General features: G+C 41.2%; 2 long non-coding RNA genes across 2 annotated transcripts; both read left to right on the top strand.

Annotated features, from left to right (window-relative positions):
- The first annotated feature begins 14,752 nt into the window (after positions 1–14,752).
- Positions 14,753–16,726, top strand: LOC139433509 (uncharacterized). Its single transcript, XR_011642961.1, has 4 exons — positions 14,753–14,861; positions 15,190–15,398; positions 15,513–15,639; positions 15,722–16,726. It is a non-coding gene; the product is annotated as an uncharacterized lncRNA (long non-coding RNA).
- A 999-nt stretch (positions 16,727–17,725) lies between these two features.
- LOC117443119 (uncharacterized) lies at positions 17,726–22,562 on the top strand. The gene is made up of 4 exons (XR_004551621.2): positions 17,726–17,854; positions 18,985–19,138; positions 19,326–19,399; positions 21,796–22,562. It is a non-coding gene; the product is annotated as an uncharacterized lncRNA (long non-coding RNA).
- The last annotated feature ends 6 nt before the right edge of the window (positions 22,563–22,568 follow it).

Raw genomic sequence — 22,568 nt, 5'->3', positions numbered from 1 at the left:
ACCCAGCCATGCAGTCATCATTTGCTTCAAGAACCTTTCTTAATCCCTCTTTCAGCTTGGTGAATTCCTCCCTTAGCTCTGCTTCCACCATTCTACCTGCTTCTCTGTTGAGGTAGTTGGCCTGCCTGGTGAAGTTGCTTTTTGCATTTGTTCTTGCTTTCTTGAGCTCTTTAACCGTCTTCCCCAGGATTTCTTCCGCCATTTTGAGCTAATGGAAATCCACAGTTTCCCCTTCTCTGCGTCAACAGCTTTCTCTGGACGTCTGAAGCCTTTTATCCTCTGGCCCAGGCTGCTCCGCTTGGTTTTCAACTGTCTAGTCCTTCAGGTTTTTGGCCTGTTTCAGTGATTTAGCCTGACTTGATAGGCTAGAGGGCAACAGAGGACGCTTTGGACAACTCGAATTTGTTCTTTTTGTCTTTATTTAATCAAGACAGCTCCAAGAATTCATCAGGTTGAAAACCTTCAAACACAAAGTACAAACAAAAGTTAGCTCACATGCTACACAAATTACAAACATTTTGCAGGTCTCACTGCATTCTCAATAATAACAATAATAGCACCACAAACTATGTTTTAATTAAAAAGGATAAATTGTTACTTTAAAACCACATCATTAATGTAAATGAATTAATAAGAGTGTTTATCTCCACTTGGAAACAAGCACCAGAGAAAACCTCATCTGACCACCTGCGCCGTCTAAATTACACAGAAATCACTGGAGCACAGGCAGACCGCGCTACGTAAAAAACACAGCTGATTGCGCAACAGCACTCTCGCAAAGTGCGACAACAGATCAAGTACATAAACGCAATAAACATACCAACGGCGTCTCCGGAGCCTCACACACACTGTCGCCTGGTTCTCTCTCCGTGGCTTTGAGAACAAGAGACCGGCCATCACAAATTACACCCCTTTTTGTAGCCGTGTTGCCGGAAGCGGCATTCATATTTTCCCTACAGCTCGCTTCTGAAAAGTAGCCCACGCTATCAAAAATAAACAAATACCCTCTCCTGGTATTGAACAATACTATAATAATAATAATAATCTAAATGAAAACACATAATTATTTGTTAGTTTCACAGATATAATTACATATAGCCCTATTGACTTTCGTCTCGACAGTTGTTATCAAAAGATATGAATTAGTAGCCATTTCGGACAAATTAGCATTTCATTGGAATAATATTGATATAAAATCAAGCATTTGAGTGACGCAATTGATATTCACAGCAAATGTTCCCCGCTATATGTAGTACACTGGTGTAGAATTTCAGGGATCCAGCTGCTACCGTTCGCTCCTATAACATATTTTTAATTAAAAAAACTTTAAATTAAATTGCTCATTGCTGCAGTTGCCTTTTGGTGCGGATGGTCGCGAGTTCGAACCCATGCTATGGCATCATGTGACATTATTTAAAAATAAAGAGATAATTTTTTCACAGGGGGCCTCTAAATAGGGCCCCTATCAGGAATCTGAAATATGGGCACCCTGGCCCACCCAGAACTTGTGTTCAATCAAATGCCATCATGCATTACTGCCATTAGCGTCTGACTGCCCTAGCTCCGCCCCCTGAAGTCCTAGAGACTCAAGGAGGGTACCATTGGATGCGAAATAATCAGAGGTGGGGAATAGCCATTGGGCCCGAACCGATCAGACGTTGTTATCAAAAGATATGAATTAGTAGCAGTTTCGGACAAATTAGCATTTCATTGGAATAATATTGATATAAAATCAAGCATTTGAGTGACGCAATTGATATTCACAGCAAATGTTCCCCGCTATATGTAGTACACTGGTGTAGAATTTCAGGGATCCAGCTGCTACCGTTCGCTCCTATAACATATTTTTAATTAAAAAAACTTTAAATTAAATTGCTCATTGCTGCAGTTGCCTTTTGGTGCGGATGGTCGCGAGTTCGAACCCATGCTATGGCATCATGTGACATTATTTAAAAATAAAGAGATAATTTTTTCACAGGGGGCCTCTAAATAGGGCCCATATCAGGAATCTGAAATATGGGCACCCTGGCCCACCCAGAACTTGTGTTCAATCAAATGCCATCATGCATTACTGCCATTAGCGTCTGACTGCCCTAGCTCCGCCCCCTGAAGTCCTAGAGACTCAAGGAGGGTACCATTGGATGCGAAATAATCAGAGGTGGGGAATAGCCATTGGGCCCGAACCGATCAGACGTTGTTATCAAAAGATATGAATTAGTAGCAGTTTCGGACAAATTAGCATTTCATTGGAATAATATTGATATAAAATCAAGCATTTGAGTGACGCAATTGATATTCACAGCAAATGTTCCCCGCTATATGTAGTACACTGGTGTAGAATTTCAGGGATCCAGCTGCTACCGTTCGCTCCTATAACATATTTTTAATTAAAAAAACTTTAAATTAAATTGCTCATTGCTGCAGTTGCCTTTTGGTGCGGATGGTCGCGAGTTCGAACCCATGCTATGGCATCATGTGACATTATTTAAAATAAAGAGATAATTTGTTCACAGGGGGCCTCTAAATAGGGCCCATATCAGGAATCTGAAATATGGGCACCCTGGCCCACCCAGAACTTGTGTTCAATCAAATGCCATCATGCATTACTGCCATTAGCGTCTGACTGCCCTAGCTCCGCCCCCTGAAGGCCTAGAGACTCAAGGAGGGTACCATTGGATGGGGAATAATTAGTCAAGGGGAATCGCCATTGAGCCCTAACCGATCAGACGTTGTTATCAAAAGATATGAATTAGTAGCACTTTCGGACAAATTAGCATTTCATTGGAATAATATTGATATAAAATCAAGCGTTTGAGTGACGCAATTGATATTCACAGCAAATGTTCCCCGCTATATGTAGTACACTGGTGTAGAATTTCAGGGATCCAGCTGCTACCGTTCGCTCCTATAACATATTTTTAATTAAAAAAACTTTAAATTAAATTGCTCATTGCTGCAGTTGCCATTGCAGCAATGGATGGTCGCGAGTTCGAACCCATGCTATGGCATCATGTGACATTATTTAAAATAAAGAGATAATTTGTTCACAGGGGGCCTCTAAATAGGGCCCATATCAGGAATCTGAAATATGGGCACCCTGGCCCACCCAGAACTTGTGTTCAATCAAATGCCATCATGCATTACTGCCATTAGCGTCTGACTGCCCTAGCTCCGCCCCCTGAAGGCCTAGAGACTCAAGGAGGGTACCATTGGATGGGGAATAATTAGTCAAGGGGAATCGCCATTGAGCCCTAACCGATCAGACGTTGTTATCAAAAGATATGAATTAGTAGCACTTTCGGACAAATTAGCATTTCATTGGAATAATATTGATATAAAATCAAGCGTTTGAGTGACGCAATTGATATTCACAGCAAATGTTCCCCGCTATATGTAGTACACTGGTGTAGAATTTCAGGGATCCAGCTGCTACCGTTCGCTCCTATAACATATTTTTAATTAAAAAAACTTTAAATTAAATTGCTCATTGCTGCAGTTGCCATTGCAGCAATGGATGGTCGCGAGTTCGAACCCATGCTATGGCATCATGTGACATTATTTAAAATAAAGAGATAATTTGTTCACAGGGGGCCTCTAAATAGGGCCCATATCAGGAATCTGAAATATGGGCACCCTGGCCCACCCAGAACTTGTGTTCAATCAAATGCCATCATGCATTACTGCCATTAGCGTCTGACTGCCCTAGCTCCGCCCCCTGAAGGCCTAGAGACTCAAGGAGGGTACCATTGGATGGGGAATAATTAGTCAAGGGGAATCGCCATTGAGCCCTAACCGATCAGACGTTGTTATCAAAAGATATGAATTAGTAGCACTTTCGGACAAATTAGCATTTCATCGGAATAATATTGATATAAAATCAAGCGTTTGAGTGACGCAATTGATATTCACAGCAAATGTTCCCCGCTATATGTAGTACACTGGTGTAGAATTTCAGGGATCCAGCTGCTACCGTTCGCTCCTATAACATATTTTTAATTAAAAAAACTTTAAATTAAATTGTTCATTGCTGCAGTTGCCATTGCAGCAATGGATGGTCGCGAGTTCGAACCCATGCTATGGCATCATGTGACATTATTTAAAATAAAGAGATAATTTGTTCACAGGGGGCCTCTAAATAAGGCCCAGATCAGGATTCTGAAGTATGTAAACTGTAACCCACCCAGAACTTTTTTCAATAAAATGTCAAACTTTCTCATAAAATGCTGTCTGGAGCTTAGCATATGACAGGCTTGTGTTGGCAGATAGGAAGACAATTAAAAAAATTGAAAAAATGTGGTTGGCGCTCCGAAACTCCGAGAGTGTGTTGTTGCACTTGTGTGGAACCCGCTTGCAAAATATGGGGACCCTGCGACCTCGGACAAGGTCAAAACCGAGGTCAGAGGTCACATTCGCAATGCTGACAGTACTCTCGACGGCGCAAAGGAAGGTCCGACCGCTTTGAGCTTGCTCTCATTAGAACCGGCTCGAAGAGTACATGCAGATTGATGCCTCCGCTGCTCCTAATGTCAACGGTTACGGCTTGAAATGTAACAAAGCTCCAAAGGTCACGCTTTCATGCCGTACGGTGCCTTTCATAGCACAAAGGAAGGTCCGACCGCTTTGAGCTTGATGTCATTTTAACCGTCTCGGAGAGCAGATGCAAATGGATGCCTCTGGTGCGACTAAATGTCAAAGGTTACGGCTTAAAATGTAACAAAACCTTCCGTTAAGGCCTTTTGAGAAGCCGCAGTGCTCCGTGAGTGTTTAAAGTACTTTGAAAAGGGCTAAAGAGATATTTTTTTCACAGGGGGCCTCTAAATAGGGCCCATATCAGGAATCTGAAATATGGGCACCCTGGCCCACCCAGAACCTTTGTTCAATCAAATGCCATCATGCATTACTGCCATTAGCGTCTGACTGCCCTAGCTCCGCCCCCTGAAGTCCTAGAGACTCAAGGAGGGTACCATTGGATGCAGAATAATCAGACGTGGGGAATAGCCATTGAGCCCGAACCGATCAGACGTTGTTATCAAAAGATATGAATTAGTAGCCGTTCGCTCCTATAACATATTTTTAATTAAAAAAACGTGAAATCCTAAAAGAGATATAAATAGATAATTTTTTCACAGGGCCCAAAAAGGGTCTAAATAGGGTCCAGATCAGGGATCTGAAGTATGGGAACCCTAGAACACCCAGAATATGATATGATATACATACTGAGAAATATATTCGTATATATTAGACTTTTTTCCCTGAAATTCCTAAGCGTCCCTGTGGCGTACTGAGATAAGCGTTGCTCTTTGCCCTGAGCGACCCCGGCTTCGTTTGATGATTGATCAGTAATGGCGTGTTTCCTCTGCAGCGCAGAGCTCGCTTTAAGCGTGCGAGCCGTGCGGAGCCCGGTGGCGTTTCCACTTGGCCTAGTACCGGCTAGCGGGTCCTAATTCACAGTTTTTCTGGCCCCATAACATCGTGGCTCAAGGGCCATAAACAACCAGGCTGAGTCGGGCTGAGTATGCTAAACTATGGACTACAACAAGTGATTTAATAGTAATACACGTTTTAAAATGATGCCGAAGTAACAACATACAGATATCAGTTAGTACATTTAGCGATGTTACCAATAGTATGATATGCCCACGGCTGTGATTGACAACCTGGATAGCCAGTCAGAAGCTAGAATGCCAACCTAGAGAGCCAATCAGAACCTAGAACGGGCTGCAGGGCTGGCCAGATTATTGCATTAGGATCGAGTCATATGCTCATGATATTCCAAGTTAAATGATATAATATTAATATCTCTTTTATGTTTTGGCTTGACTGGGGAATCTAGCCATAACAGTATATGAGCATAGTAGTATAGGTACGTGTATATTTTTGTATTATATATATTTGTTGAACGCTGAACAAACAATGAGGTATATGTTTTTATGTATGTTGTTTTTCGTATTATGTTATGCACTGACACAAGGTGTGTGTGTGTGTGTGACTGTGTGACACTGTGTGTGTGAGACTGTGTGTGTGTGTGACTGTGTGTGTGACTGTGTGTGTTAGGCAAAGCAATGACATCCTGGTTGCAGCTGAGGACAAAGTGGGCTATATAAAGTCCCGTCTGGTTTCTGGCCAAATAGTTCCCAGATCGGACCTCACGGCTTACCGTAGCTACTGTGTCACAGCTCTTCTCATTCGACACAAGCTATCTAAAGAGGCAGTGGTGGAGTTCCAGGTAAGTGTTTGCGACCAGAGTTGGGAAGTAACTAAGTACATTTATTGAAGTACCGTTAGGACTTCAACACTTTAATGATCAATCATTATAAAACATATCATATGTTATTCTGAAATGGACCAATGTGCACAATCACTACTTTGACTGCCGCTACTTTAACAATATGTTGATGATAATACTTTTACTTGAGTAACATTTTTGAATGCAGGACTTTTACCTGCAACATATAATTCTCTGGTACTTCTAAATTGACCAAAGTACAATTTATGGGCGTGTGTATGCGTGTGAACCAAATCATTATGCCCCCTGTTAACCTAAACATTGGTGTCACCGCTATGTTCCCACCCTCACAGGTGCATGACTGGTTGCATAGAACCACAGGTAATGACGGTACCACCATCCGGCTAACCAGCTCCAAGGCGGCAGGGCATACCTTCACCCTCAGCCAGCAAGAGGACGAGGTAGGTCATTATATTATTCTTGAAATGGGACGACAGTCTTTTGTGTATTAGGGGTTGAACAGAGTTATGATGAGGTGTTTTTTTTGTCTCTTTTTTCATGTGCATGTTCCACCGTATCTTTGAAGCTGCTGGAGTGCTATTTCTGCCATGTGAGGGCTGAAGCCACCAAAGGCCTGACCTCAGGGCAGGGCAGGTTCTTTGTGGACTGTGGCGGCAACCCACTGACCAACATCTACTCTGACCTGCAGCGCCTCAGAAAGAAGTGAGTGACTTACTCAACAAGCATGTTTCAAACTGGGGAATAAGAGCTTTGCAAAAATGCATACTGCCAAGGCACTCATAGCAGTCCTCCATCAACACAGGTATTTGCCACAAGAACCCGGGGCTGCGGTGGACGAGACGCCCTCCTCCTCCGAGTCGCCCTCCACAGGACCGGCCAGGTATGTGTTCAGACGAGTCAGCTGGCTGTTATTTTGAGTAGAGGGGTGCCATATGGGAACTTATTGTGATGATGTAAAATTATTTAATGATTTCACAGTTTGAACTCCAAAAACGCTGTTGTTGTTGTTGTTGTTGTTGTTGTTGTTGTTGTTGTCTATTACTGTGGGACTCATGGCAGATATAGAAATGCTCAATGCAGAGCAATATAAAAGGAAAACGTACTGTTTTATGTGCGCTAACCCTGCAGAGGTAAATTATGTTGTGGGATCAATAGAATACTGCCTTCACTATGTTGACACTATTGATTGGTATACAGCAGAGTGGAGGCCCACTTTCAACTGCATCAGATGCCCGCTCGCTGTGTCCTTCTCATGTAGGGTGAACTGTTGGCCAGTGAGCGGCCCTGCAGTAGCGTTAATAGACATGGTGTTTATTTTCCCCCTCCAGCCTGCCAACACCGCCTGTTACCGTGGGCATTCAGTGGGACAGGTTTTTGGAGGTCTTTCCGTCCTCTCTGCACTCTGTGGCGCCTAGTAAGAGGCTGTGTGTAGGGGCCGGCTTCACTGCATACAGGCCATTGTATAGAAAGTGGAGGAATGTGCAGCTCCTGGAGAGAACGTCCTACATTCTCAGTAAGTATTTTGCACTCAGGCAGTGTTGTGTTCCCCTTTTCTTATTGTTCCCACTGCTCACCCGTTTAACTCGTCACACACAGGTCAGGAAATGGGCAGGCATGCAGCACAACCCACGAGGGTTAATCATTAACCCTTGTGTTATTTTCCTTTTTTATGTAACAGCAATAATATTGTACTGTGTAGTTTTTACCTTTTATTAGCATCAATTAAATGTGTGTGTGTGTGTGTGTGTGTGTGTTAAAAATAAGAGTCACTTACTTCCGCACACGGTCCACATCACACAGGCACTCTAGTCTTCCCAGCCGTGTTTTTCCATGGCTCATCCATCCAATGAACTGCTTGATCCTGTGTAGCTTTGACTGCACATTGTTAAGGAGCTTGGGCGAAGGATCAGGTCCCTCTTGTAATTTCCTAAAGTCTTCCAATAAGACGTCTGAAAAAAAAGACAGGGAAACAATCTGTTACTAGGCGACTAACAATCAAATGTATCTCTATAAGGATCATGGCATTTATTCTACCAGCACTCACTGAAGGCGGCGACATAGTCCGGGAATCCTGGCGAACAGGAAGGGCCCGCTTCCGATGTCTGGAGCAACCTGATCTCACCAGAATGCGTGACTCCACCACGACTCCTTAACACCACAATGCGTGGTGGAGTCACGAACTTTGTTACATTTGCGTGTCGGCACCACGCAAACAACCCCAATGTAAAGTGAATGAGGCTCCTTTGTCGTGGTGCACACACGCATTTCTACAACGTCCCGCAGTGAGCTTTTATTCTATACAACGTTTTTAAAATCTACTATATAGCTTGTAGTAACTCACGGGAGGCTTCTTTTATTTTATTTGTATTCATAATAATTTTTATTTTTCGTCAGAATGTAAAATTACATTAGTTACGAATTTGTGTTCTCAAAAAACAGTGCATTGTGTGTAATGCAACTGTGATTTTTATTAAATTAGTTAGTTTTTAAGGAAGGCCAGAGCTTCAGCTGTGTCAAATAGATTGTTCCCTTCAGTTAACGTTATTTAAAAGATAATGATCATGTCCTCTGTATTGTATTACGAGCGTCCATTCCCATTGGATAACGGAGAATTTTACACCCGGAAGTAAGTAGCCTATTCTCCTTACTGTCGATTGATTTTACAGTGATATCTGCACTACTCATCGACTAAAAAACACCAAATTGTCCTTGTTAATTACACAACATTGATTGGTTTGAATTGTGTACAATGCTTTTGTATTTTCCCCCTTCGATTCGGAGAAACAAATATTTTTTCGGCGTTTTAGGATAGCCGAAGACACTACACTACCCAGATTCCTCAGCTATCGTTTGGAACTACACCATGTGCTTAGCTTGACAAACCCCGTGATCAGTCCTCAACCTCTGTGATTGGATGCGCGACGTTTACACACAGAGCGTCCAAAAGGACTTTGAAATGGAATGAAACCCATCGACGGCACACTATTCAAAACAGGAATCGAACGTGTCCTACCCCCCCCCCCCCCCCCTTAGGTCACAGGCTCCTCCAACAGTGCTACGCAATAAAACAGATACACAGAAAAAATAGTGAAATAGTGCAATAAGAGTCTATATACAAGTGATTGGAATATGATATATTAGATAAATAATTTCTAAGTAGCAGCCAGATGAATGTTATTTCTAAGTGCAGGTGTTTAATAGTCTTCTGGCCTGTGGGATGAAGCTGTCTCTGTGTCTGGTGGTTTTAGTCCGAATGCTGTGGTACCGCCTGCCAGACTGCAGCAGACAGAACCGTTTGTGGCTGGGGTGATGGTGGTCTTTTATAATCCTGAGGGCTTTCTTTAAGGTTAACCTGGTATTTTTACTCCACTACATTTATATTAGTTACTTTACAGATTTGGATTAATGATGTGAAATATAAACAAGCCTTAAATCAGACTTTAGTTACACCTGAATGAAATTCAGTGAAGGTGATTGTCAAGTGCCAACAATCAGGAGAGATATTTGATAGTTGGTGCTTGAGAAGACTAAATATTTATCTGCAGATCCGTTTAAAGCATATTCATTACTCGTTATTCTCTAATAGTTCATTAAAGACTGTATATAATTGCTATTTTGCACATCCCTTTCAAGATTTCAAGATTTTCTAAGGTTTATTGACATATCATATACACAATAGCGTAGTTATGCAATGAATGACAAACTTAGGTCACAGGTTCCTCAACAGTGCATTACAAGACATCTATCAATGTGTGTACCTCCACCATTACACTGTCGTATTCTGCACATTTCTTTAAATAAAGCCTTATTAGTTAGCACATCCTCCTATCAGGCACTAAACTGTTTTACTCTAGATATCATTTGAGTATCTTCTTGATATTTTCTATTCTATATTTATATAATTGACCTTCTACTTTCCCACTATTTTGTATGTACTCTTAATATTTGAATGTTTTCATAAAATATAACACATTCAAAAGTGCGTTACAAAAATGAAAGACATTAAGAAAAAGGCATTTTAAACAGTCATTAAAAAGCAACACAATCTTCCTGCATTGCAATTACTCTAAACGTGTAATAGCGTGCTTTAGCCAGTAGGTGGTTTGGGTTAAAAGGCTGTCAAGTTTACAGTGTTAACAAAATAAAATATACTGCTGTTTCCGGTTTAGTTTTCGACGAATATTATGTTGTTATTGTTTTGATATTTGTAACACAAAAGCGATGGAAAAAACCCATAGCAACCAAAAAAAGATGGTCTTAACATGACCCAGTCGTCTAGTAGTTAATAAAAAACAATAATATCAAAACAAAATATTACTACTAACTTTATTGTGAAATTAAAACAGAACGGTAAAAGAATAGTTTCCAGTCTATGCTGATGCCCGATCTCTGTAGATAAATAAAGAACTAAGACAGATGTGTAATATTTAATGCAGCCAAACCATTTATTACAATGCATTCATGTGATGACTTTCAAAGAGTAAAGCAAGCACTGCTGAATAAAGTATGATTTTCTCTTTTACGAAACGTTTTTTTTCATATGGAATGCAGTTGGAGGTCAACCAATCAAAGAACTTGAGGGCTGATCACGGGGTTCATGGTGTAGTCCCAAACGATAGCTGAGGATTCTGGGTAGTGTAGTGTCTTCTGCCGTCCAAAAACTCCGAAAAAATATTTGTTTCTCCGAATCGAAGGGGGAAAATACAAAAGCATTGCACACAATTCAAACCAATCAATGTTGTGTAATTAACAAGGATAATCTGGTGTTTTTTAGTCGATGAGTAGTGCAGATATCACTGTAAAATCAATCGACGGTAAGGGGAATAGGCTACTTACTTCCGGGTGTAAAATTCTCCGTTATCCAATGGGAATGGACGCTCGTAATACAAGACATGATCATTATCTTTTAAATAACGTTAACTGAAGGGAACAATCTATTTGACACAGCTGAAGCTCTGGTCTTCCTTAAAAACAAACTAATTTAATAAAAATCACAGTTGCATTACACACAATGCACTGTTTTTTGAGAACACAAATTCGTAACTAATGTAATTTTTACATTCTGACGAAAAATAAAAATAATTATGAATACAAATAAAATAAAAGAAGCCTCCCGTGAGTTACTACACGCTATAAAGTAGATTTAAAAAACGTTGTATAGAATAAAAGCTCACTGCGGGACGTTGTAGAAATGCGTGTGTGCACCACGACAAAGGAGCCTCATTCACTTTACATTGGGGTTGTTTGCGTGGTGCCGACACGCAAATGTAACAAAGTTCGTGACTCCACCACGCATTGTGGTGTTAAGGAGTCGTGGTGGAGTCACGCATTCTGGTGAGATCAGGTTGTCTGGAGGGGTGCAAGCGGCTCTGCTGTACCAAATATCTGGTCCCTTTTTTCAATTGTGCGTATTTGCGCTGCAGAGCTAGGTGGGCTGTACGTAACTTCCTGTTGTAGCCCTGGGCTTGGTGGAGTGAGTCATTCAGCGACACAATTGTCCCCTTTAAGTTGGCCACCTCATCCTCGTTCCTCTCCTCCTCCTCCTCCTCCTCCTCCTCCTCCTCCTCCTCCTCCTCCTCCTCCTCCTCCTCCTCCTCCTCCTCCTCCCATTGCAGGACTGAAAATAGATGGAATATAATGTTGTTATTACTTAATATTGTATAACTCATGCATATGGAATACGAAATATGACTAACCCTAAGCTAACAGGAGATATCACATGTTCTTTGTTCATGCTAACTACTCAGCCAGTAAACAGCTAAACAATAATTCAGGGCTGATGGGACAGTCTTCACTGGGCACATGCTAAGTGCTAAGCTAACAGCATGAACAAAGAACATGTGATATCTCCTGTTAGCTTAGGGTTAGTTATTATTATTATCTCAGTATCCTGAGTTGTCCCACCCCCCACTCTGGTGTGTGAGGAGAGGAGATATTTTCATGTCTGTATCACAGTCACACTGAGCTGTAGGCACAGAGATGTTATTGAAACGTTGACTAAACGACTGTTTGTGAGACAATAAACACACAGAAAGTCAGGTTAAACCAAGCTTCCATGACTGCTGAGGATCCAAGCTTTCGGGAAATGTATAATATGTTCAATTTGAACCATGTTCATCCAATAATGAAGTACAACAACTAATATACACATACTGTCTGTGAATGTTGAGATCTCGGGTTAACTGACACATGTGTTAGTTATTACCAGATATCAACGCACATGAATGTGTAACTGGCTACAGAAGCCAGCTGCATCAACAAGGTCCAATACTTTCAGAACATACCTGATACCTCCAAATCCAGAACCCCCACAACACCTGAGATGGGGATTGGAGGATATTTGCATGTGAGTGACTTCCATTGTCTTTCACTCTCTCAGAGAGTTCATGGACCCCCACCCACAATGCATAACCCTCAGTGTGTGTTGATCACCACACTGATTGGAGGATATTTGCATGTGAGTGACTTCTCAGAGAGCTCATGGACCCCCACCCACAATGCACACCCTTACCTGAGAGGGGGAGGAAAGTCACACAGAGAGAAAGTTTGACTAAAGCCATAAACAGACAGAAAGTCAAGTTAAACAATCTCCACAATATTGAAAAGTACTTGATATACTTAAAGGCTTGATGCCTGCAACAGGATATTAGATTAATATATGTATTAATTTTAATCACAAGACACACAATCAAAGTGAAGGTTACAAAGTATTCATTGGAATTGATAGTTATATGTTTCTTCTCCTTCCTAATGGTTCACATTGAACATATTATTTGCTGTACCTAACCATGTATAAACAACAGTGCAGAGGAATATTATATTAAACTACTACAATATGTTTTCAGCTTCTCTCCTCTGTCATCTCAGTATCCTGAGTGTCCCACCCCCCACTCTGGTGTGTGAGGAGAGGAGATATGTTCATGTCTGTATCTCAGTCACACTGAGCTGTAGGCACAGAGATGTTATTGAAACGTTGACTAAACGACAGTGTTTGTGAGACAATAAACACACAGAAAGTCAGGTTAAACCAACTCCACAATATATTCATATTATATAATATCTTGTTTGTCATATTACATTACATTACCTGTTGCTTGTTTTGCTACAATAAAGCTGTAAATACTTGTTTTGAACACACATTAATGTGCGTTGACATTAATGTGCGTTTGAGAAAATGTGTGTCATTTATTGAAACAGTGCAAACTGTAGCTTACAAGCCTTTGAAACCTAAGTACATAAAGTGCAGTATCACAATGGACAATGGAGAATTAAAAGGTGCAGCAGGTGGCGGAACACGGGGGATTTGAGTGGGACTTGTTAGAAATTAAAATCAATGTTTTGATGGCATAAAGTACCTTAAACATACCGTCAGTTTAAATGCTGTTTTATACTGAAAAACCAGAAGTTCTCTGAAGAGTTTATCGCCGGCCACAAGAGGGCAGCGTCACTGCTGTCGCTGCCCGGATATGCCGTGCTTTGACCCGGTAGTGCTTAGCGGCCATTTTAGTTCACATGTTGTTCACTCCCATAGACATATAAAGAGTAGACGCCGCATTGGCTGCTGGGGCGCAAGAAATACGGCCGCCATCTTGGACCGGTCATCCTACAGACATTCTACCCAGAGACAGCAGAGGTTTCAAGATGCCAGAGCACTGTGCAGCATATTGCTGTGCAAATCGGCGGACGATTGCGAACAGGGGTCGGGGGATTACTTTTCACAAGTAAGATTCAACATTATAATTGGTTGTATTTTGTAAATAGAATATTATTGTACTGTATTGATGTCCGCCAGCGAAATCGTAGCCAGCAAACATTATGTTCATGGCCAACTGAGACTTTATAAATCGCTGCTGTAACAAGTGAATGTCCCCGTTGTGGGATGAATACAGTAAAATCTAATCTAATCTATCTAGGAAGAAGAAGGAAGAAAATAAGCTTGACCTCCTTCTTAAAATGTTTTTGTGTTGACTCTCAAATCTCCCGTTTTTATTTTGAAGGTTTCCCAAAGACAAAGATATGAGAAAGAAGTGGGAAGTTGCTTTGAGGAGGGAAGGGTTCACTGCAAGCGAGTCATCCGTGATTTGCAGTGAGCATTTTAAGCAGGACGAGTTTGACAGGACAGATTGTCCGACTCAGAGATGGTGTTATTCCCTCCATCTTCAGCTTCCCGGTTCACCTCCAAACAGTGTGTGTGTGTGTGTGTGTGTGTGTGTGTGTGTGTGTGTGTGTGTGTGTGTGTGTGTGTGTGTGTGTGTGTGTGTGTGTGTGTGTGTGTGTGTGTGTGTGTGTGTGTGTGTGTGTGTGTGTGTGTGTGTGTGTGTGTGTGTGTGTGTGTGTGTGTGTGTGTGTGTGTGTGTGTGTGTGTGTGTGTGTGTGTGTGTGTGTGTGTGTGTGTGTGTGTGTGGTGTGTGTGTGTGTGTGTGTGTGTGTGTGTGTGTGTGTGTGTGTGTGTGTGTGTGTGTGTGTGTGTGTGTGTGTGTGTGTGTGTGTGTGTGTGTAGCCAGAAAAGGGCAGGACTACGTCTACTTCCAGAAAAGCTGAAGAGAGCCTGTCTGTGGCCCCTCAGGACGACCCAGAAGCTTCAACCTCACACTCACAACCTCAGCCTAATGATGTGAGTATTTCTATTTTCAACATCATATCATAATGGTCCTAGACAAAGTAAAATCTCTCTTGTTTGCTGCCACTCATATTAAACACACTCACAAATAAACACATACACACACAATTGAAGACATGTTGAACATGCATTCCTGGCACACTCACACACACACACACACACACACACACACACACACACACACACACACACGCATGATGCTGGCAGTGGCTTTGACAGGTGATGACTATAAGAAAGAATGTGGGCCATACTCTAGTTGTGTCAAAGTGATGTGTGTGAAGTGAAACATCACTCAAACCATGTTCATCCCTCTTTCTACTAGGATCATAGCTATGTCTTGCCTGCTTCTCCTACTGCTCTTAAGGCCAGACTCAATGAAGCTTTAGCAAGAGTGGAGAGTGGAGAGCGAGAGAGGAAGAATGCCATGGCTAGAGAAAAGAGGGCAGAGACCACAGTGAGGACTCTTTTGGGGGATTTGAGGGAAAAGAACCTCATTAATGAAGAACTCAAAGAGGCTTGATTTCTACTCAGGTAAGATGAAATTAGCACTTTGAAATTCATGTACATCTTACTCTTACACTCTTTATTAAACTCCTTTGTTATTATATGAAGGGGACTTATTAATTTTTTCTCATACAATTTCAGATCTTCAAATAGACTTGAAGGCAAAGCAGGGCCATGAGTACTCAAAGGACCACAGAGAATGTGCCCTCACACTCCATCTACATGGTCCAAAGGCATACAAATACCTCAGAGAGACTACAACAAAAAGGTAGTCTTAATGTTGTTCAATTTCATTTTTGGAAATTACGGTTGCAAGTACGTTAAATAGCTACTTCTCAATTTTTTTACAGGTGGCTGTGTTCGGTGGATGGCAAGCCTGGCCTGAACAAGATGATGCTGGATATGCTGGAGAGAAGATGCCAGGACGACCAGGCTAAATATGGATGTGTTTCACTCATGTTGGATGACATGGCCATCAGAAAACATGTGCAATATAATCCACATAACCAGTCAATGTCTGCTTTTGTAGACATGGGTGATGGAAACAATGAGACCGATGCTGCTACTGAGGCTCTTGTGTTCATGGTGGTTGGCCTACACGGACATTGGAAGGCTCCCATTGCATATTACCTGACGAAGTCTTTGTCACCTGAAACACAAAGGGTCCTAATCTAAATCTAAAATCTAATCTAATCTATCTAGGAAGGAGAAGGAAGAAAATAAGCTTGACCTCCTTCTTAAAATGTTTTTGTGTTGACTCTCAAATCTCCCGTTTTTATTTTGATGGTTTCCCAAAGACAAAGATATGAGAGAGGTTCTCAGTCATGCTTTGGAGGAGCCGCATGCACGGGGCATTCGGGTGTCATGAGCAACTTTGTGTAAATATGGTTTGGGTGGGGTGGTGTCATGTTCTTGTGTTTAACTTGAACATTTACATTTTTTATATAGATGTAGAAGTACATTTTCATTTTTTATGACATAGATATTCATTTTTACTGATATATAACTTCTGTCTATGTATAATGTATTATTGTTTCTTCATTTTTCAACTTATTAAAATAGCTGAGTATAGGCCTACACAATATGCTTCTCTATCATATATAGACCATTAGTGTTTTTTTATGTGTGTGTGTGTATATATTATATATCGTGTGTCTTTTGCAAAATACCTATCATACGTAACATAGGCTATCAAATACCAGAATATTCTATTGCTGTTAAGCCTACTATGAATATTAAAATACGCCGAATCATGTGTCCGGTATCATGCCTACATATATGACGTTTGCATTTTTTATCTGTTCTAAATGTACCTTAGAGGAATATTTTTCAAGTTTTTAATACTCTTATCAACATATGAGTGGACAAATATGCTTTATGCTAATGTTTATTATCATTTGAACAATGACAAATATAATCTTGAATATTAAACACAACAACCTGGAACCTCTCTCATTCAATACAAATGGTGTGTGTGTGTGTGTGTGTGTGTGTGTGTGTGTGTGTGTGTGTGTGTGTGTGTGTGTGTGTGTGTGTGTGTTCGTTGGAGCTATGTGCAACTCAAGGCATATGCTCGAACGGGAGCTGCCTGGACGCTGCAATCGACGCTTTAGGGTAGTTAGTATAATAGGTTTATTCATTTTGTAACTATTAAATGTAAAACACAAGTTTTTCACATGCTGGCAATACTTCCATTTGTGTCGTTTATAGATTTTTATGGCGGAAAAAATATGAAAATGTCCTGTTGATATACATACTGAGAAATATATTCCTATATATCAGACTTTTTTCCCTATAGTCTCTAAGCGTCCCTGTGGCATACTGAGATAAGCGTTAGGCTTTGCCCTTGGCCACCGATGCCGATGGGCGGACGATAAAGCACCGCAAAATAACACCCCCCTTTAAGATTACCAGGGGCACGAGATTCTTGAGGGTGTGGTCATCTGGGTTTAGTCCGTGGGGGAGTGCTTAAATTCGGGGGCCCGGGGACCCAAGGTGCGCGAGGTTCTGGAGGTAGGCTACGCATGTCAGGGAGAGATCCTGGAGCTCCTTAGTCCGTGTTTTGCGGGTCTTGGAGCGGCCACAGAGAGGTGCTTTTCCCCGGTGTATTTCATGGAAGTCTGAAATAGCCTGTTTGCTCATGTCAGGGAGAGATGCTGCACTCTAAGAAATGAAATATGGATGTTGTTTGCATTAATTGCTTTTATTATATTGAAACTACTAAAGTAAATGCACTTTTTACAATAAAATCAAGAGACTTCAATTGCATTTATGTAAAAGTTCAAAGTTTTGGGATTACATTACCATGTTGTGTTGTATTTAAATGGTAAAGTTATTTAAAACGCACTGATTGTCCCAAAGTGCTTGCCGTACTTTCTCAGCACATGCGCTGACCGGGGACATGCGTCATTTGGATCCTGTGACTGAGATGTGGATACTGAACCGCATTTTTTCCCTTTCCTGTGCCATCCTGCGATTTTATGGTAAGTTTCTTAAATATTAACATATATTAAACACAAACGGTCTCTGTAATACAAAAGTTGATGTGTATTTTTGATTTCCCTGCTACCAACTGTATACTTTGATGATAGATTTGAAAAGCGGGTGCAGCCTAGCTTAACGGTCACTTTTATGATGTTCCCTTGCACTTAAAAGTGTTAGAATATGTCACAAAAGAGGTGACATTTCAAGCTTTGTCTGTAGAAGTCTCAATCGTTATGTATTTCATGATTTTAGCTTGATGTGGTTATAATTAGTAATGTTAGCTTAACTCTTTTTAAAAGGAGGGAAAAAACGTGTCCACTGTAAGTGGACACTTAAGTATTATTTTGAATTTGGGACTATAGCAAGTAATGGAGTATTTATACTTTTACTTAAGTACAGGATCTGAGTACTTTTTCCACCACTGCTTAAGATATTAATTTAATATCGAAACAATCGCACTATTTAATATGTGCGAAAAAGCACAGTCCCACTGTCCGGGACGTATTATTTACAATATCAGACAAGTAGATCTATCAATTGACTTGTCCGGAGGACAAGTTACGTTTTTCGCTCTCATTTATTTATTGACAAATTATAGATAAATTCAGTTTACAAAAGGATGCGCCCAGCTCCAAGCTTTTTTTTTAAGCTGTAGTGTGGACGTTAGAGACAGGGGCGGGGCGGGAAGTGGAGCACAGTGGCAGGGTTGGGAAGCAAAACTTGGTTCCGAGTAGGAACAAATAACAATTTTCTGGTAAACGGATTAATAAGAGTTGTGAGGACAGCAGGCGAGGCCGAGCCCCGCGGACTGCAGCTCTCTCTCTCTCTCTATGCTCCGTATCAGCTGATCGCTGCATGGTGCAGCTGAGCTCAGCGTCCCTCTCTCTCTCTAACAGCCTCATCTTTGTCAAACTGTCTTATTTTCTTTCTCTAACACGTAATGAAGGTTATTATTATTAAGCATTGTAGCTTCTATGTTGTTAATATTGACCGCCATTTCCTTTATGAAGTATCTGGTTTACACCAGTAGATGAACTCCTGTCCTTTCTGCTATCACACTTGATGGATATTATTATAGATGCAACAGCTTTAAACAAAACATTTTAACCTGTATCACAATGTGTTGCAGGTAAACGCAGAATTCACCCGCATCACTACCATTCCGCTGCTGCCTACATTCACGTCTCAACTGGATCGCCATTCGTCTCAGCTGATGAAAGTTTTCAAAAAGAAGGGAAACAGCAGGACGCAATTTGGGCCTGATCATGGCAGCCATGGACAAGGTATGTAGTTGTATACAATTGTGTAGTTTGGGCACTGCAACACCATATTCTCTTTATCTCTCTTGTTGTCCCTCATATACATATATGTTAACCTCTCTGACCCCCTTTCTTTGACTTGCCAAAAATCAGCACACAAGCATAATCAGTATTCTCGTGTGACGATTTTGAAAATGTGTTTGTCCCTCAGGATCCCACAGTTGAAACACGACGCTCTGCGTCTACATGAATGAAAGTTCCGAGAGCTTCATCAAGGAATATTTGGTAAGTTGAAACATAGCCAAACACAGATATATATATATATATATATATATGTGTGTGTGTGTATATATATATATATATATATATTAGGGCTGTCAGTCGATTCAAATATTTAATCGCGATTAATCGCATGATTGTCCATACTAAATCGCGATTAATCGCACATTTTTTATCTGTTCTAAATGTACCTTAGAGGAATATTTTTCAAGTTTTTAATACTCTTATCAACATATGATTGGACAAATATGTGTTATGCTAATGTTTATTATCGTTTGAACAAGGACAAATATTCTCATGAATATTAAACAACAACCTCTGAACATTACAAATATTCGCCTCAAATCAACCTGGAACCTCTCTCATACCATAATAACTGTGTGTGTGTGTGTGTGTGTGTGTGTGTGTGTGTGTGTGTGTGTGTGTGTGTGTGTGTGTGTGTGTGTGTGTGTGTGTGTGTGTGTGTGTGTGTGTGTGTGTGTGTGTGTGTGTGTGTGTGTGTGTGTGTGTGTGTGTGTGTGTGTGTGTGGTGTGTGTGTGTGTGTGTGTGTGTGTGTGTGTGTGTGTGTGTGTGTGTGTGTGTGTGTGTGTGTGTGTGTGTGTGTGTGTGTGTGTGTGTGTGTGTGTGTGTGTGTGTGTGTGTGTGTGTGTGTGTGTGTGTTGGATCGTTGGAGCTATGTGCAACTCAAGGCATATGCTCGAACGGGAGCTGCCTGGACGCTGCAATCATGTTGCGCACTATCCATGCTGAGTGTGCTGACTTCTCCTCCAATGTCCCGCTGTCGGCTTCCTGCATAAAGTCAAGTGCTCGGTGCAGTTGTGGCGAAATGTCACTCCTCTGTTTTCATTTAAACAGCTCCTTATATCCGTTAGCGCAGCTAGCTAGCACCAGATGCTAACAACAACAATGCACGTAAGGTCTCGCTCGCTCGGGCCACACATACACACACCCTCCCGGTCCTCCCGATGGCCAGTCGGTGCCTGCCGGTGAGCGTGGAAGTGTGGTCTGCCACAAGCGGGCGGCAGGAGCGGGGCTGTCAGCATCAGCTTGTAGATGGTATTTTAAACTCAATGCGTTAATCGCGTTAAAATAATTAGTGGCGTTAATTTTTTTCCGCGTCAACTTGACTTGATATATTAGGGCTGTCAAGTTAATGTATTAAAAAATTATAATAAAAAAAAATTAACGCCACTAATTATTTTAACGCGATTAATGCATGTGTATTTTTTTTCCTCGGCCGCCCCGTAGTTTCAGAGCGCATCGAGTTTAAAATACCATCAAAATACCCGCTCCTGCCGCCCGCTTGTGGCAGACCACGCTCACCGGCAGGCACCGACTGGTCATCGGGAGGACCGGGAGGGTGTGTGTATGTGTGGTCCGAGCGAGAGAGAGAGAGACCTTACGTGCATTGTTGTTGTTAGCATCTGGTGCTAGCTAGCTGCGCTAACGGATATAAGGAGCTGTTTAAATGAAAACAGAGGAGCGACATTTCGCCACAACTGCGCCGAGCACTTCACTTTATGCAGGAAGCCGACAGCGGGACATTGTACGAGAAGTCAGCACATTCATGATTGCAGCAACATGATTGCAGCGTCCAGGCAGCTCCCGTTCGAGCATATGCCTTGAGTTGCACATAGCTCCAACGATCCAACACACACACACACACACACCATTTGTATTGTATTATGGTATGAGAGAGGTTCCAGGTTGAATTGAGGCGAATATTTGTAATGTTCAGAGGTTGTTGTTTAATATTCATGAGAATATTTGTCATTGTTCAAATGATAATAAACATTAGCATAAAGCATATTTGTCCACTCATATGTTGACAACTTGAACAATATTCCTCTAAGGTACATTTAGAACAGATACAAAATGTGCGATTAATCGCGATTAACTATGGACAATCATGCGATTAAATATTTTAATCGACTGCCAGCCCTAATATATATATATATATATATATATATATATATACCTGAACATTAGCAGGAGAGGACTCTTTAAAGTAGATGCACTACATACTGATATACACCTGAACATCAGCAGGAGAGGACTCTTTAAAGTAGAGACACTACATACTGATATACACCTGAACATCAGCAGGAGAGGACTCTTTAAAGTAGAGACGCTACATACTGATATACACCTGAACATCAGCAGGAGAGGACTCTTTAAAGTAGAGACACTACATACTAATTTGAACCTGAACATTTGCATAATATGTCCTCTTTAAATTAAAAGCAAAATATTGTTCATGTACATTTACAACTACATGTATTTTATTTACAATGGATCCAATAAAAGGATTTGCTCATTTGTTTCATATTATAAAATGATGTGTGTCAGGACTAGTTCTCATACTGATAATCATGTATACTATGTTCTAATCCCACTTTAGGATGTTGAACTTGCAACAACACAAATGGAGCCAATGGTATTGGGACTCTATCTTGTGAAACACGAAGGCGCAGAGCCCGGGGGAACCACTTGCGGATGTTGGCGTCATCATCGAGGGTGTTGGAGTGCTGCGAGAGCTGAAATACTTGGCAAATGGATGGGCAGTACTGCTTGGACTGATTTACAGCCTCAATCTGAGCTACCCCAAGGAGCTGAAACATACACTTGAATTCATTCAAAAAGTATTGATGGGGTTGGATGGCAACAGACCGTCAACCAAGGGGCAGGTTCTGAAAAACAGATTACAAGAGTAATCCCAAGGACAAAACACTGTGACAGTTAATTTCCATCTCAGTACATTCTCTCACACACACACACACACACACACACACACACACACACACACACACACACACACAGAGAGAGACATACACAATTGTGTTTCTGCTTTTGAAAGTTCAAGGCATATGTTCATGTGTATAAAAGAGGCAAAGATGTACTGTAACACATTATGTGCTTGAGCAATATTATGTAAGTGTTTGGAAAGACGTAAAAAAACACCATACTTCATAGTAAAGTTGCATTTAATTTTTTCTCATATAATAAGTCATTGTTGTAGCTTTTCAGCCCACATGTTAACTTCTTGAGATCACTCTGTTTCTCATCACTGTCAAATTCAGCAGCTGTGGGTTTTTTACGCAAAGCGCTTTAAAATTCTAATATTTGCCCCTACCACTGTTGGCTGTTGGAGTTAAGTGTTGTTGTGGCAATTCA

This window comes from Pseudochaenichthys georgianus, unplaced genomic scaffold (assembly GCF_902827115.2).
Source record: "Pseudochaenichthys georgianus unplaced genomic scaffold, fPseGeo1.2 scaffold_542_arrow_ctg1, whole genome shotgun sequence".
NCBI lineage: Eukaryota > Metazoa > Chordata > Actinopteri > Perciformes > Channichthyidae > Pseudochaenichthys > Pseudochaenichthys georgianus.
The sequence above is the reverse complement of the archived record's forward strand: the minus strand, read 5'-3'. Positions and strand labels throughout refer to the sequence as shown.